General features: G+C 41.6%; 1 protein-coding gene across 1 annotated transcript in view; it reads right to left on the bottom strand.

Annotated features, from left to right (window-relative positions):
* LOC309386004 (sulfotransferase 6B1-like) overlaps positions 1 to 17205 on the bottom strand; it is a 294923-nt gene extending 277718 nt beyond the window's left edge. Inside the window, exon 1 of the mRNA XM_081940902.1 lies at positions 17202 to 17205. The gene's annotated coding sequence lies outside the window, so the exon portion shown is untranslated. The remainder of the gene's footprint in view (positions 1 to 17201) is intronic.
* Positions 17206 to 18199: the final 994 nt, after the last annotated feature.

Genomic DNA, 18199 nt, shown 5'->3' with positions numbered 1-18199 from the left:
CCTGAAAAGAACAGAAATGGCCCTAATCAGAAATGAACTTCACACAAAAAGATTCCACCTAGACCGAATCAACAAAAATCTCCTTACACTTCACCTCAAACTCAGCAACAAGATCCATCCCACACTTTGGGACAAATCCAAACAACTCGCCACCTGGAGAGCCGAAACACAGACCACCCTCAAGACAGACACACATACCAATAAACTCCGAAGACTAAAAGAACGCCAGAAACAAACCCCTCCCCCCTCACAGCCACACATGAAACAAACAGTGCATAACATCTCAGATAAGATCCTCACCAAAGCTGAAACCAATGTCCTTGCCAGAGGATTCAACTTTGCAGTCGCTCCCAAACACATCCCCACTGAAACCATTATATGCGGAGTTGAAACCAGCCTGACCAAAATCAACCCCGATGACGCTAACAGAATCAGACTCGAAATTACCAACATCCTCTGCACCAGCAAGCCCCCCAAAAGCAACTTACCCAAAGAGGAACAGACAGCACTACTTAACCTAAAAGAAGACACTAGCATAATAATCCTTCCAGCAGACAAGGGGAACTCCACGGTGGTCATGAACACATCTGACTACCAAACCAAATTAACCAACCTACTCCAAGACTCCACTTACAAACCCCTAAGCACGGATCCCACCACCTACTTAGAAAAAACCACCAGATCCAAAATAAAAGCCTCCCCCATCAGCGAAGAGATTCAGCAAAGAATCATTCCCAGAGAAAAATCATCCAGATGCCCTAAGCTCTATGGTCTCCCCAAGATACACAAAGAAGGAACCCCACTCAGACCCATAGTCAGCTCCATAGGCTCACCTCTACAAAACCTAGCCAAATTTCTCGCCAAACAACTACAGCCCTATGCAGAATCCATCACCTCACACGTAAAAAAACTCATTCCAGTTCATAGAGATCATAAAGAAACAAAACTTACAGCCCAGCGACCTACTCGTGAGTTTCGATGTTGTATCCCTCTTCACCCAAGTACCAATCAAAGAAGCCCTGACAGCTATCCAAAATAAATACAACCCCCCCAAACATATCCTAGATCTGACCAACCACTGCCTATCCAACACATACTTCATCTATAATGGACAAAAATACAAACAAATAGAAGGAGCACCCATGGGATCACCCCTCTCACCTGTCATTGCTAACCTCTTCATGGAACACTTTGAAACCCAAGCTCTAGAAAAATCAGATCACAAACCCAAACTCTGGCTCAGATATGTAGACGACACCTTCATAATCTGGCCACACGGGAAAGATAAACTGGACAACTTCCTCACACACCTCAACAGCCTACACCCCAAAATACAGTTCACCATGGAAACAGAAGCCAATAACCAACTCCCCTTCCTGGATGTCTTAGTCTATAAGAAATCCAATGGATCCCTAGGACACACCATCTACCAGAAGAAAACACACACAAACCGCTATTTGCACGCACTCTCACACCACCACCCAGCACAGATCAACTCTGTAGCCAAGACACTCATCTCCAGAACAAAACGCTTAGCAGACGAACAACACCTCAAAACCGAACTACACACTCTCACCAACGTACTAACAGCCAACGGATTCCAAAGAAACAATATCACTAACCTAATCCAAAAAGAAAACCCCACTAAAATCCAAGACAGTGAACAAGAAAACGGCAAAGCCCTCCTCCCATACATAAAAGGCACCACAGACAGAATCAGCAAGATCCTCCACAAACACAACATCAAGACAGCATTCTACACAAACCGAAAAATATCCACCATCCTAAGAAACCCCAAAGACAAAATAGAGTTAGAAAATCAAGGAGTATATGAAATCCCATGCACCACCTGCACCACCACATACATCGGACAAACCAACAGAAGAATAAAGGCACGCATTGAAGAACACAAAAACTCAGTCAGAAAGGAGGAACCAACTTCTTCCCTGGTCCAACACCTCAAAGCCACAGGACATGATATAGACTTTAAAAAGACCAGAACTATTGCCAAAATTGAACACTTTAACAACAGAATAATCAGAGAAGCTATTGAGATAGAAAAACGACCACACAGCATGAATAAACGAGATGATACCTCCCGCCTACCAGCCATTTGGAAACCCGCCCTCACTGACAAACGAGTCCCTAACACAAAGAATGATACCAGACCCACACTCGCGAAAACCACACAGGATGTCACTATCACACATCCACGCAAAAAGCAAGCCCAAACCCACACCGATAAAGACCACAAACCAGAAGCCGGACCACAAACCAGAAGCCAGACCACAGCTGCATTATTAGCCACTTTAAACCCCTCAGATCCATACATTAAGCAAACTGATGCCCACCACGGAGATGTGGCACGACCACAAACGCGAAGCCAAACAACAGTAAAGCAGCTCACCAGCTCAAATCCCTCTGCAACTCAGACTAACACAAGCACAACCAGGCCCCCACCCAAACAGAACACGCCCCCATCCAATCAGAGCACAGCCAAACTCCCATCCAATCAGAACACAGCCAAGCCCCCTACCAATCAGAATACACCTCCACCCAATCAGAATGCAGCCAAGCTCCCACCCAATCAGCACAAACCCCCACTGGCAGTTAAAAGGAGGAACCGGCTGAGATCTCACATTGCTCCTGGAAGCACCAAGCCGGAAGCACCAGCCTGAAGATGATGAATGAGACTTCATCGAAACGTCGTGAAGATACTTCCAATTCTACGCGGGAGAAAACCCGAACAACCAAAGACATACATACAAACACCCGCGAAAACCTCAGAAAACAAATATCGTACCTCTACGGGGAGGAAATCCACCATCTGACCAGGACCTACGAAAAACTCGAAGTCCAAAGAGCTTCCATTTTATGTGACCTCACATTCCTACGCAACTGCCGAGATCAAAATTTAACCCCCACATGCTTCCAATTAAAATTCCACTCCAACTCTACAGCCACCAAACGCATCCTGAAAAGAACAGAAATGGCCCTAATCAGAAATGAACTTCACACAAAAAGATTCCACCTAGACCGAATCAACAAAAATCTCCTTACACTTCACCTCAAACTCAGCAACAAGATCCATCCCACACTTTGGGACAAATCCAAACAACTCGCCACCTGGAGAGCCGAAACACAGACCACCCTCAAGACAGACACACATACCAATAAACTCCGAAGACTAAAAGAACGCCAGAAACAAACCCCTCCCCCCTCACAGCCACACATGAAACAAACAGTGCATAACATCTCAGATAAGATCCTCACCAAAGCTGAAACCAATGTCCTTGCCAGAGGATTCAACTTTGCAGTCGCTCCCAAACACATCCCCACTGAAACCATTATATGCGGAGTTGAAACCAGCCTGACCAAAATCAACCCCGATGACGCTAACAGAATCAGACTCGAAATTACCAACATCCTCTGCACCAGCAAGCCCCCCAAAAGCAACTTACCCAAAGAGGAACAGACAGCACTACTTAACCTAAAAGAAGACACTAGCATAATAATCCTTCCAGCAGACAAGGGGAACTCCACGGTGGTCATGAACACATCTGACTACCAAACCAAATTAACCAACCTACTCCAAGACTCCACTTACAAACCCCTAAGCACGGATCCCACCACCTACTTAGAAAAAACCACCAGATCCAAAATAAAAGCCTCCCCCATCAGCGAAGAGATTCAGCAAAGAATCATTCCCAGAGAAAAATCATCCAGATGCCCTAAGCTCTATGGTCTCCCCAAGATACACAAAGAAGGAACCCCACTCAGACCCATAGTCAGCTCCATAGGCTCACCTCTACAAAACCTAGCCAAATTTCTCGCCAAACAACTACAGCCCTATGCAGAATCCATCACCTCACACGTAAAAAACTCATTCCAGTTCATAGAGATCATAAAGAAACAAAACTTACAGCCCAGCGACCTACTCGTGAGTTTCGATGTTGTATCCCTCTTCACCCAAGTACCAATCAAAGAAGCCCTGACAGCTATCCAAAATAAATACAACCCCCCCAAACATATCCTAGATCTGACCAACCACTGCCTATCCAACACATACTTCATCTATAATGGACAAAAATACAAACAAATAGAAGGAGCACCCATGGGATCACCCCTCTCACCTGTCATTGCTAACCTCTTCATGGAACACTTTGAAACCCAAGCTCTAGAAAAATCAGATCACAAACCCAAACTCTGGCTCAGATATGTAGACGACACCTTCATAATCTGGCCACACGGGAAAGATAAACTGGACAACTTCCTCACACACCTCAACAGCCTACACCCCAAAATACAGTTCACCATGGAAACAGAAGCCAATAACCAACTCCCCTTCCTGGATGTCTTAGTCTATAAGAAATCCAATGGATCCCTAGGACACACCATCTACCAGAAGAAAACACACACAAACCGCTATTTGCACGCACTCTCACACCACCACCCAGCACAGATCAACTCTGTAGCCAAGACACTCATCTCCAGAACAAAACGCTTAGCAGACGAACAACACCTCAAAACCGAACTACACACTCTCACCAACGTACTAACAGCCAACGGATTCCAAAGAAACAATATCACTAACCTAATCCAAAAAGAAAACCCCACTAAAATCCAAGACAGTGAACAAGAAAACGGCAAAGCCCTCCTCCCATACATAAAAGGCACCACAGACAGAATCAGCAAGATCCTCCACAAACACAACATCAAGACAGCATTCTACACAAACCGAAAAATATCCACCATCCTAAGAAACCCCAAAGACAAAATAGAGTTAGAAAATCAAGGAGTATATGAAATCCCATGCACCACCTGCACCACCACATACATCGGACAAACCAACAGAAGAATAAAGGCACGCATTGAAGAACACAAAAACTCAGTCAGAAAGGAGGAACCAACTTCTTCCCTGGTCCAACACCTCAAAGCCACAGGACATGATATAGACTTTAAAAAGACCAGAACTATTGCCAAAATTGAACACTTTAACAACAGAATAATCAGAGAAGCTATTGAGATAGAAAAACGACCACACAGCATGAATAAACGAGATGATACCTCCCGCCTACCAGCCATTTGGAAACCCGCCCTCACTGACAAACGAGTCCCTAACACAAAGAATGATACCAGACCCACACTCGCGAAAACCACACAGGATGTCACTATCACACATCCACGCAAAAAGCAAGCCCAAACCCACACCGATAAAGACCACAAACCAGAAGCCGGACCACAAACCAGAAGCCAGACCACAGCTGCATTATTAGCCACTTTAAACCCCTCAGATCCATACATTAAGCAAACTGATGCCCACCACGGAGATGTGGCACGACCACAAACGCGAAGCCAAACAACAGTAAAGCAGCTCACCAGCTCAAATCCCTCTGCAACTCAGACTAACACAAGCACAACCAGGCCCCCACCCAAACAGAACACGCCCCCATCCAATCAGAGCACAGCCAAACTCCCATCCAATCAGAACACAGCCAAGCCCCCTACCAATCAGAATACACCTCCACCCAATCAGAATGCAGCCAAGCTCCCACCCAATCAGCACAAACCCCCACTGGCAGTTAAAAGGAGGAACCGGCTGAGATCTCACATTGCTCCTGGAAGCACCAAGCCGGAAGCACCAGCCTGAAGATGATGAATGAGACTTCATCGAAACGTCGTGAAGATACTTCCAATTCTACGCGGGAGAAAACCCGAACAACCAAAGACATACATACAAACACCCGCGAAAACCTCAGAAAACAAATATCGTACCTCTACGGGGAGGAAATCCACCATCTGACCAGGACCTACGAAAAACTCGAAGTCCAAAGAGCTTCCATTTTATGTGACCTCACATTCCTACGCAACTGCCGAGATCAAAATTTAACCCCCACATGCTTCCAATTAAAATTCCACTCCAACTCTACAGCCACCAAACGCATCCTGAAAAGAACAGAAATGGCCCTAATCAGAAATGAACTTCACACAAAAAGATTCCACCTAGACCGAATCAACAAAAATCTCCTTACACTTCACCTCAAACTCAGCAACAAGATCCATCCCACACTTTAGGACAAATCCAAACAACTCGCCACCTGGAGAGCCGAAACACAGACCACCCTCAAGACAGACACACATACCAATAAACTCCGAAGACTAAAAGAACGCCAGAAACAAACCCCTCCCCCCTCACAGCCACACATGAAACAAACAGTGCATAACATCTCAGATAAGATCCTCACCAAAGCTGAAACCAATGTCCTTGCCAGAGGATTCAACTTTGCAGTCGCTCCCAAACACATCCCCACTGAAACCATTATATGCGGAGTTGAAACCAGCCTGACCAAAATCAACCCCGATGACGCTAACAGAATCAGACTCGAAATTACCAACATCCTCTGCACCAGCAAGCCCCCCAAAAGCAACTTACCCAAAGAGGAACAGACAGCACTACTTAACCTAAAAGAAGACACTAGCATAATAATCCTTCCAGCAGACAAGGGGAACTCCACGGTGGTCATGAACACATCTGACTACCAAACCAAATTAACCAACCTACTCCAAGACTCCACTTACAAACCCCTAAGCACGGATCCCACCACCTACTTAGAAAAAACCACCAGATCCAAAATAAAAGCCTCCCCCATCAGCGAAGAGATTCAGCAAAGAATCATTCCCAGAGAAAAATCATCCAGATGCCCTAAGCTCTATGGTCTCCCCAAGATACACAAAGAAGGAACCCCACTCAGACCCATAGTCAGCTCCATAGGCTCACCTCTACAAAACCTAGCCAAATTTCTCGCCAAACAACTACAGCCCTATGCAGAATCCATCACCTCACACGTAAAAAACTCATTCCAGTTCATAGAGATCATAAAGAAACAAAACTTACAGCCCAGCGACCTACTCGTGAGTTTCGATGTTGTATCCCTCTTCACCCAAGTACCAATCAAAGAAGCCCTGACAGCTATCCAAAATAAATACAACCCCCCCAAACATATCCTAGATCTGACCAACCACTGCCTATCCAACACATACTTCATCTATAATGGACAAAAATACAAACAAATAGAAGGAGCACCCATGGGATCACCCCTCTCACCTGTCATTGCTAACCTCTTCATGGAACACTTTGAAACCCAAGCTCTAGAAAAATCAGATCACAAACCCAAACTCTGGCTCAGATATGTAGACGACACCTTCATAATCTGGCCACACGGGAAAGATAAACTGGACAACTTCCTCACACACCTCAACAGCCTACACCCCAAAATACAGTTCACCATGGAAACAGAAGCCAATAACCAACTCCCCTTCCTGGATGTCTTAGTCTATAAGAAATCCAATGGATCCCTAGGACACACCATCTACCAGAAGAAAACACACACAAACCGCTATTTGCACGCACTCTCACACCACCACCCAGCACAGATCAACTCTGTAGCCAAGACACTCATCTCCAGAACAAAACGCTTAGCAGACGAACAACACCTCAAAACCGAACTACACACTCTCACCAACGTACTAACAGCCAACGGATTCCAAAGAAACAATATCACTAACCTAATCCAAAAAGAAAACCCCACTAAAATCCAAGACAGTGAACAAGAAAACGGCAAAGCCCTCCTCCCATACATAAAAGGCACCACAGACAGAATCAGCAAGATCCTCCACAAACACAACATCAAGACAGCATTCTACACAAACCGAAAAATATCCACCATCCTAAGAAACCCCAAAGACAAAATAGAGTTAGAAAATCAAGGAGTATATGAAATCCCATGCACCACCTGCACCACCACATACATCGGACAAACCAACAGAAGAATAAAGGCACGCATTGAAGAACACAAAAACTCAGTCAGAAAGGAGGAACCAACTTCTTCCCTGGTCCAACACCTCAAAGCCACAGGACATGATATAGACTTTAAAAAGACCAGAACTATTGCCAAAATTGAACACTTTAACAACAGAATAATCAGAGAAGCTATTGAGATAGAAAAACGACCACACAGCATGAATAAACGAGATGATACCTCCCGCCTACCAGCCATTTGGAAACCCGCCCTCACTGACAAACGAGTCCCTAACACAAAGAATGATACCAGACCCACACTCGCGAAAACCACACAGGATGTCACTATCACACATCCACGCAAAAAGCAAGCCCAAACCCACACCGATAAAGACCACAAACCAGAAGCCGGACCACAAACCAGAAGCCAGACCACAGCTGCATTATTAGCCACTTTAAACCCCTCAGATCCATACATTAAGCAAACTGATGCCCACCACGGAGATGTGGCACGACCACAAACGCGAAGCCAAACAACAGTAAAGCAGCTCACCAGCTCAAATCCCTCTGCAACTCAGACTAACACAAGCACAACCAGGCCCCCACCCAAACAGAACACGCCCCCATCCAATCAGAGCACAGCCAAACTCCCATCCAATCAGAACACAGCCAAGCCCCCTACCAATCAGAATACACCTCCACCCAATCAGAATGCAGCCAAGCTCCCACCCAATCAGCACAAACCCCCACTGGCAGTTAAAAGGAGGAACCGGCTGAGATCTCACATTGCTCCTGGAAGCACCAAGCCGGAAGCACCAGCCTGAAGATGATGAATGAGACTTCATCGAAACGTCGTGAAGATACTTCCAATTCTACGCGGGAGAAAACCCGAACAACCAAAGACATACATATATATATATATATATATATATATATATATATATATATATATATATATATATATATATATATATATATATATATGCTGGTTTTGTTGTATTCGGGTCTTTTCCCGTGTAAAGTTGAGATTGTCTTTGCAACGTTTCGGCAGGATCGCACCTGCCATCTTCAAGCGTGGGCTTAGTAAGATCCTGCCGAAACGTTGCAAAGACAATCTCAACCTTACACGGGAAAAGACCCGAATACAACAAAACCAGCATACCTACACCCATGAAAATCTACGAAAACAAATATATATATATATTACAAAACATAGTAGTGATATGAATATGAATAATAATATATGAATAATATGAATATAAAACATAGTAGCAATAAAAACCAAGGCTTTGTGGGACATTTGCATCTCGAGATTCAGGTGAACAGTCAACAGGGGTGGGTTCTGGATTCTTTTACTGCTGGTTTGCTCAGGGACATGCTTCGGGTGCACATGCGCTTGATGCGCACATGGGCAGTAGTGAAAAAAATGATTCTGCCCATGTGCAGAAGCAAAAAACAAGATGGTGGCACCATAGGTGACTCCAATAGAACGGTTCAGGGCCACGGGCGGCCAGGTTAGTACCTACTTAGTCGAAACCAGTCCGGACTGGTAGGAACCGACCTCTGGAACAGTGCTAAAATAAATGAAAGCTATTTGCTCGCATGTCTGCAATTGAGCTATGGAGAAGGAAAATAGGAGCATGCATCTTTAAATGTCATAAAGTATGCAGAACCTACCTCTGGAAAGCTATTACTTCAGAAAGCAAGGCAGGCTAAAATGAATTAGTTTTTCAGACACTGGAAGCATCTTACCACCATGTGACTATCCACTGTATTTTGGTGTGGTAGAGATTAGAAAGGATTCCATCACCCTGTTATTTCTAAACGAAGTCTCAGCTTTTACCCCTGCTACAGCGAATGAGCTCAGGAATGTCCACAAGAAGGTCAAAAGCACTGAAATAGTGGGTGCGACTGGTTGATTGAAGCCCTGCCCCCTTGTAACGTGTATTGCATGCATATAAAATGGGGCAAGGCTTCAATCCAATCACCCAGTTATTGGCTGCTATTGATCACTCTCCCCGCCTATCTGCTATTGCGACAAATGGAGTGCTTTATTGATCAAAGAAAAGTAGCATTTAGAAGGCCTTTTTATCAGGGTTCTGAAGCTACAATGAAATAGGAAGGTGTTTGTGTTGGGATTGTTGAGAAGTTTGTTTCCATCTCATCCTATCTGCTGACCTCAAATTTAGATAAATTCCAATTCTATCATTGCCTTCACAAATGGTGTTTTAGGTAGAAGTACTGAATACGGATGTTTCTTTTATATGCATTTTTCCTTAAGACTATGTGTGCACCTGCAATATTAGTCTTGTTTTTGGAATAAGTGTGTATTTTTTTTCTTACTAGGAAAAGGGAAGAAAAATCTACAATTACCACTACATTACATGGTCATCCCCATTCTTACCTCACGATTGTATTAATCTTGAGCTCAATCTTGACTTTTTTTTTAAACAGGGAATAATTTTTTTAAAATGGCTTTTTATTCCTCCCCACACCTCTTCCAGAGTCATTCTGGAACTGAGTGGCACCCAGGGGTGGTATTCATTTGCCTCCCCACCGGTTCTCAAATGTGAGCGCATGTGCCACCTCCACACATCGGCACAGCCTTCCGTGCAGGTGCTTTTGGGAAAAAAATAGAGCCGATCGGTCTGAACCAGTAGAATATCACCTCTGGTGGCACCAATACTGAATAAATTTAGCTCCTTTGCAAACTTTGTCTTCACTGAAATTTTTTCATACATTGTCTTGGTATTTAGGATACTTTAAGAAAACAAACTTAGAAAATGTGTGTGGTGTTACATAGAATGAAACAAAAAACCAGCAGTAGAGGGGGAAGAGGGATGTGACGGCTCAGTGGCTAAAATGCTGAGCTTGTCGATCAGTAGGTCAGCGGTTCAGCAGTTCGAATCCCTAGTGCCGCATAATGGAGTGAGCTCCCGTTACTTGTCCCAGCAACCTAGCAGTTTTCAAAAGCACATAAACAAATGCAAGTAGAAAAATAGGGACCACCTTTGGTGGGAAGGTAACAGTGTTCCATGCGTCTTTGGTGTTTAGTCATGCCGGCCACATGATCACGGAGACGTCTTCGGACAGCGCTGGTTCTTTGGCTTTGAAACAGAGATGAGCACCTCCTAGAGTCAGGAACAATTAGCACGCATGTGCGGGGGAACCTTTACCTTAGGGGAGGGAATCTTTAGCAGTTTAAAGGGATCTTTAAAAAGATGCAGGGAGCTGATATAACTTTGATGCTTAACTATGCTATGACTCAAATATTTGTTTGGTGTATTACAGAATTAAAAGGATTAACCTTACATTCCTTTCAAAGTGGATGGCATTATTTATGTTGTAGTGAAGAAAGATTAAAACACGCAGCCACCAAAGCCTGTTTAAAAGCACGGCTAGATTTCATTGCATGGGGCTAGCCACACGTTCTTGAGGGGAAGCATGACACTATGATATTCTTTATCCAGTTTTGGAGATGAGAGGCTACAAGTTGATCCCCTGGAGACATCACATTAGGTTTTAAAGCCATGTTCCTAATTTACAAGGCATTTAGTGACCCAGTCCATTTACATTTTAAAATGGCGGGCCATCATTTTTCCCAACTTTGTAAGCCAGCATACATAAAAATATGTAGCTTAACAACTGAGATAAACCTTTGAAACTGTTTAAAGAGAAAAGGGCCAAGAGTGACGTGTCAACACTTTCAATCTGTCAACTGTAGGCTGGGAAAGGAAAGTAGGGTGTTTTGTGTTTTAACAGCAGTTGTAGACAGTAGGGGAAAATTCAGATAGAATTAGGTCTTCTGAAGGACTCCATTTCCATTTATTTCTCTGGATTTTGTGTTTTGATGGGCATTAGAATTTTTACATAACATGTAAATATTAAGAAGAGCCTTCTATGTTCAAATAATAGAAATATCATCAACGGCAATGATCCGGGAAGCCACAGAGCACTTCTCCATGATCTTGGATACTTAAAGATTAATCTCAATTGATCAGAGACAGCCTATTATTTGCATACTCCCAAAGTGTTCTGGAACTTGGACCTTTTGCATTACATTAGACAGAAAAAAAATATTAATGAAAATTACGAAAACCCCCATGTCCTGAGTCTATCATTGGCAAGACTCCAAGAAACTTCTGCTACTCCTATTCAAAGAAAAAGACTCAAGTATACTAAAGTCCAAGAACTTAGCAGTATAAACCAAGGAGAATCTTGAGAACACATCAAGTAATCTCAGATAATTTGTCACAAAGGACATGGCCAGTCACAAAATCCCTTTTTGATTGTCCTGTTTATTTATTTCAGGGGAAATGGGAGATGCATTTTTCTGCCATTGTTTGGTAATTACTCAAATTCATTTTGGCCCACAACAAATCATCCTGAGAGATTATGACATACTGAATGTTAAGGAAATTTGATAACTCCCAAGAATAACTTTTTGTAGATGAGTTTTATGCAGGGAGAAAAATGTATCATTAAAATAAACCCTTCAGGCAATAATTGCTGGAAGAATCTCTGCACATTGTGTGTTTTTTCTACTACCTTTCTTGGCTTAAGACTTCCTTTGCTTGTGCAGCCTCTGCTGGCCCCTGCTGCTTTTCAGGAATGCTGTTTGCCTCCAGGGCAACATCTTAAAAAGTCTGGGACCAAAGAAGAGGTGGCATCTCACTTTGGCTTGCAGAGAAATTAAGAGGAGTTTACAAAGGGCAGTTTCAGTGAGGACAATTGCTTCCAATTGTTTTTGTTTCAGGGCTTCGGCCCTGCAGAGCTGCTTTGAGTCACGTCTGCCTCTTCTCAGTCCCTTATTCATTCTCCAAGTTCTTTCATTATAAAGGAGGGAGGAAGGGAGGAGGCAGGATTATAGTTTGCAGACTGTACCTGCCAGATCCTCCATTCTGGGTGGATCTGGGAGATACTGAGATGTAAATCAAAATAAGCACTTCAAGAAGGGGTGGGGGATCAAGGACTAAAAATGAACATGCTTTCAGGAAAAAGAAGGGGTGTGGGATCAAGGACTAAAAATGAACATGCTTTCAGGAAAAAGCATCAAGAATGAACCACTGCTAATCCCCCTGTAATAAAATGCATGTATCATTTAACCTCTGGAATTTTAGCCATGTGGAACCCTGAGTGCTTAAGAAAGAATACAGTGGTTCACATACACACACATACACACACAGAGAGAGAAAGAGAGAAAGAGAGACAGACACACACACACACACACAGAGAGAGAGAGAGAGAGAGAGACCAATGTGTTGGCATTAAAACCAGGTGAAACTGGAACTTAGTCTCATTTCCAAAATGTAAACATTGCTCAAGATTCCGAATTCCAAGTAGTTTCCTGTTGCATTAGAAACCTATCATTACCTTCAGCAGCAAACTTGTGTGACTATGCCACTTAAATACAGTATATTTGCACACGTGTTTTCAATTAAAAAAACATGGGAGGCCACAAAGAAGGTGCAAAGGTTTAGGTCTGAAAACCCAAAACTACAATCTTAATGAAGGCAAGTAGGGCTGGGTCCAGTCAAAGTTTAGAAAAGAAATTTTCATGGAGGCTTGAATGAAACTAACTATAATGAAAGAAATAGGGACTGAGAAAAGAAGAGCTGCACAAGAGAAAATTTAAATAGAATAAACTATGAAGGGTGTACTTTATGAATCAAGAACAATCATCTCTAACTTGAAACTGTCCAGAAATATCAGAATACAACCTACCGTTATTCTGGAAATGAAATGAAGCCCAACACAGCTGATGGTTTGCCTTAAATAATTTTTAACATCATTTTATAGTTCTTGTTCCAGAACTCACATAAAGCTGTAGTAAAAGCAATTTTATTTTAACCATTTCTATGGAGACTGCAGTTTTAGATGACCATTGATGGAATCATTGTCTCTATTGAAAATTGTTGGGTAAATCACAATGAACTAAACAAATATTCTAAAAAGGAGATAATTATAAGCCATTGTATTTTTTATTATGCTGATCAGTTTCATCTGGCAGTTCTTTAATGGTTTCAATATTATTTTTGATATTTTTTTCTAGCAGTTTTATCATGCTTGGGATGGTTCTATCATAAAATGGAGCTTATGAGAGAGAGAGGGAGGGAGAAATGAATTTGGCACAGATTGCTTCATTTCTCAGCCACACAACTGTTCATAAGCAAAGTATTGAATAGTTTGCTTAAACTTGGATAATTAGGTGATCATAAACAATTTTGTTTTGTACCAAATAATTTATATTTACATAAAGTTACTTTAATGCAGGCAATCTAAACTAAACAATATAAACTTTCTGACTCAAACACCACAAGCAAAGAGTGCAATTTGGCATTATATTTATTCATAACTAAAGATCATGTGTGCTAGTGACCCAGCTAATTGGTTGAATTGTGGTGGTTAGGCTAAAGCTGTTGCTGTAAGTGATGGCATGATTTATGCCAGCAGACCCAGGAGGAATTCTCTATAAGCCATATTTTTTTGGAATGGTTTTTAATACAATCTTAGCATACTTCCATGCCTTAGGAGTTCCTGACACAGAAGGCTTGCATGCAAATACTTCTAACTGGTTTCTGCAGGGTTCTTAGAATCCACGTGGCTCACAGAATCAGAAAAAAAAGTACTTTTGACACAATCTCCACTCTGAAAAAAATATGTTTTTAGATACTCTTTCATTTTTCATTGTGCCCACCTGATGGGTTGGAATACAAATAGAATCATCTCCAACCAACCCAGAAATGGAATGACGAGAATTGTAGGACATCACATCTGGAAGATAGCAGGTTAAAAAGTTGTTTTATCTCAATGTGGTTAATTTATTCCTTTTTGTATTAATGATCTTATTTATTTATTTGTTTGATTGATTGATTTGCTCTCCATCTCATCTACCTTAACAAATATTTAAATTAACAGATAATTTCTATTAATAGATGATAGCTTGGGAACATACAATCCATTTTTAATTCATTAATTACTTTCCAAATATTCTATCCCATTTTTTCTTCTAGAAACAATCCAAAACTGCTGGCAATAAAAAAGAAATGATGGACTAACTCTGTTTTTTTAAAAAAAATTCTAGTGAAGCAATCATGGCTAGCTTTTGCCCCAACTGACTGCTATTGCTTAGATGAAGTTCAGTAGCTGAACAAAAATGCTATTTAGGTGTTATTGTCTGAAACTGTGAATATTACTGCTAGCCCAATGTTCTACTGTGCATTAGTTCTATCTAGATCAGTGGTTCTCAACCTCTGGGTCGGGACCCCTTTGGGGGGTCAAATGACCCTTTCACAGGGGTCGCCTAAGACCATTGGAAAACACATAGTTTTGAAAAAATATGGAAAACATAAAATAATCTTATGGTTGGGGGTCATCACAACATGAGGAGCTGTATTAAAGGGTCGCGGCATTGGGAAGGTTGAGAACCATTGATCTAGATGTTATCACAGATCACATAATTTATGTCAAAAGTGCACCTAGCCAACCCTGATGAATTTGGAAGCCCTTTCCTAATTTTGCTAAAAAGTCCCATCCTGATGGCACCTATATTTCCAGTGTGACAATATATGTCTATACAACCTTCCTCATAAATCCAGGTAGCAGAATCTTAGCATCTTAGCAGGGCTATGCCTAAAACTGTGGAATTCCTTTGTTACAGGGCACACAAGCATGTACTTTGAAATGGTTTCTTCTGCTATGCTGCTATAGCTGTGGGTGATATTATAGGGTGCAAATTTAGAGCCTTTCCCCAATTGCTGAGATACTGTACGATTCACTCATCCTTGAGTCAACAAAAAATTATTTGAACAGAATTGCTGTCCCCATACCAATTCCTATCTTCTCTGTATTCTCAGTCATGGTCATATGGCTATGGGGGGTAACATATGATAAATCTTACACAGTTTTACACACCTTGAGACTGTCATTGGATGGGACTAGAAGAAGGAGGTAACTGCTAATTTAACAATGGAACAACTAAAATATGATTAAACATAGATGGGTTGAGATGGAATAAATGCTTTAGAAATGATATAGCCATTCTTGTAATTCAAGCCATACTATTGTCAAAACTAACAGTAGCCAGAAAAAGTATGAAGCAAGTGGTTCCTGATTATAAAAAATATAAATATAGCTATAATGATAACATTAATGTATACTTTTGTGGCTTTTTGCTCATATCTTTAGGTTTGATCTTTACAAGCTATGAACATTTTAGTTAATATGGTGCCTGGCATACCTTTGCAGGCTTATTCAACTGTATCGTTTAAAAAAATATTTTCCAAGTAAGCTTCATTCTTTTAGTTTCACACTAGTACAGAATGCTGTAACTCTAAGATGCAGAACTGCAGATTACTTAATATGTCTTCAGATATCCAGAGTCAAACTATATGGAAAGTTAAAAAGTACTTGAATTTTTAAAATGGTAAGTAATTGTTGATTCTGAATCTGAAGCTAGATACAACCCCCACTCCCCTCAAAAATAGAATCATATTATTTTCAATGTATCGATCAAAACTAATCCTCTGAGTATTTGTGGATTGGCTAATTAACAACATGATGGATCTCGGTTGAAAATCTATGTTGGGAAGCTGGATCACAAGCAATTTATTCAGGTCTATTACTGAATTCACCCAACATACTAAACTCTAAATCAGGTGACAAATTACCACTGAGATAGTCATACAATACTGGTAGTTCTTAACAATCATTTGTTTATGACTTCATGAGTGATAGTAGGACTGAAAAAAGTGACTTATGACAAGCCCTCACATAACCATTGAAATATCCCCATGGACACTGGATCAAAATTTGGGAACTTGGCAACTGTATAAGTCTAAATAAAGTATAATGTCTCTTGATGTAATGACTTGATTCACACAGCATACTATAATAGGTATGTTATCAAACCATGTATCATTTTAGCCTAATTTAGTGTGTTGGGGAACCCCAGTGAGTTGCAATTAAATCTGATTCTAATCCATTAGATTAGATCCATTAGGATGTTGAAGAATTGGCATACTGTAGTATATCTTATTAAATGGAAGCTGTTAATTTTGGGGATTCCTTGTCAGTATAGAAAAAACTCTCATCCAAATGTGAACATAACTAAAAATAGGATTCACAATTAAATTCTCCTTGAGTTCGCTTGTGTTTTCAGTGGAACCCTATAAAAATAACTACCCCTGAAGCACCTGAAAATTATTTTCTAATTCTAGATACCAACAAGCTGTGTAAGATTTAAAGAATAGAAAATTACACTTCAGAGAGGAAATGGTGTTCAGCATAATATATCAGAAGCTAATTAAGTGTAATTCCATTCCCTGCACTATACTCATAGAAAACAATAATAGAAGAATTGTTCCGCTCTGAATTATTTTATACTTATGGATGCCTTCTACATATTCTTCCACTGATATGCATTTGTTAAATGTATGGAGGCTAAATACCCCAGATTTCTAACTTCTGAGTCACTTGTGGCTGAAACAGAACATTTAAAAGTCATGAGGACTTCCATTGTTTTTACTGATTAAGTATTAGCTCTAGCAGTTGATCAGGGATTATAGTTAAAAAGACTAGTATATTCTCAGGGCAAAGGGGAGTTGTTATCCCTAACGCTTTAATAGGGCTTGCTCAGGGGGGCACAGTAATAAAAAATTGCTTCTGCGCATGCGCAGAAGCTAAAAACAAAATGGTGGCGCCTATGGCACCTGCAATAGAACCCGTTCAGAGGCATGGCAGGCCGAGTTATTACCTACTTGGCCAAATTGGTCTGAACTGGTAGGAACCCATCTCTGGGCTCGCTCCCTAAAAAACAATTGTAACCTTAAACAATTATTTAGCCTTGATGTTAATATCTGTGATTAAGGGGCAAGACCAATAGTCAAGATTGTGAAGAAGGCCAGAAACCCCTTTACAGCAAGAAAGGTCAGAGAATGTGAGGGGCAGGAATTGCACGACTATCAGAGAAAAGTGGCAGGAATATGCAGAACAACTTTACATAAATGGAAAAACATGGCCGAGTTACAAGAAGAAAGGCAAACCTGTCAGAAATGGATTCAGATATCATGGAGAAGGAAATAGTGGAAACCCATGATGACAAACCTTATGGCACACGGGGCAGAGGTGGCATGCAGAGCCTCTCTGCTAGCATGCGCACCATCGCCCCAGGTCAGATCTCTGTGGCATTTCTTTCGTGAGCTTCTGTTTTTCTCTGCAAACAGCGAAGCAGAAGCTCACGAAAGAAAAAGATCTTACCTATTGCCGGCTGCTGATGTTGGGATGCCCCACCTCCTGCCAGCCAGCTGATCTTCGGGTCTCTGCTGCGCATGTCCGTGCATGTCCATGCGCATGCACACAGACGTCCACGCATGAACGAGTTCATTTGCACACATACATTTC

The sequence above is a fragment of the Natrix helvetica genome (assembly GCF_964273705.1).
Source record: "Natrix helvetica genome assembly, chromosome: 2".
NCBI classification, from domain to species: domain Eukaryota; kingdom Metazoa; phylum Chordata; class Lepidosauria; order Squamata; family Natricidae; genus Natrix; species Natrix helvetica.
Note: the sequence above shows the minus strand (reverse complement) of the source record. Positions and strands in the feature narration are given on the sequence as shown.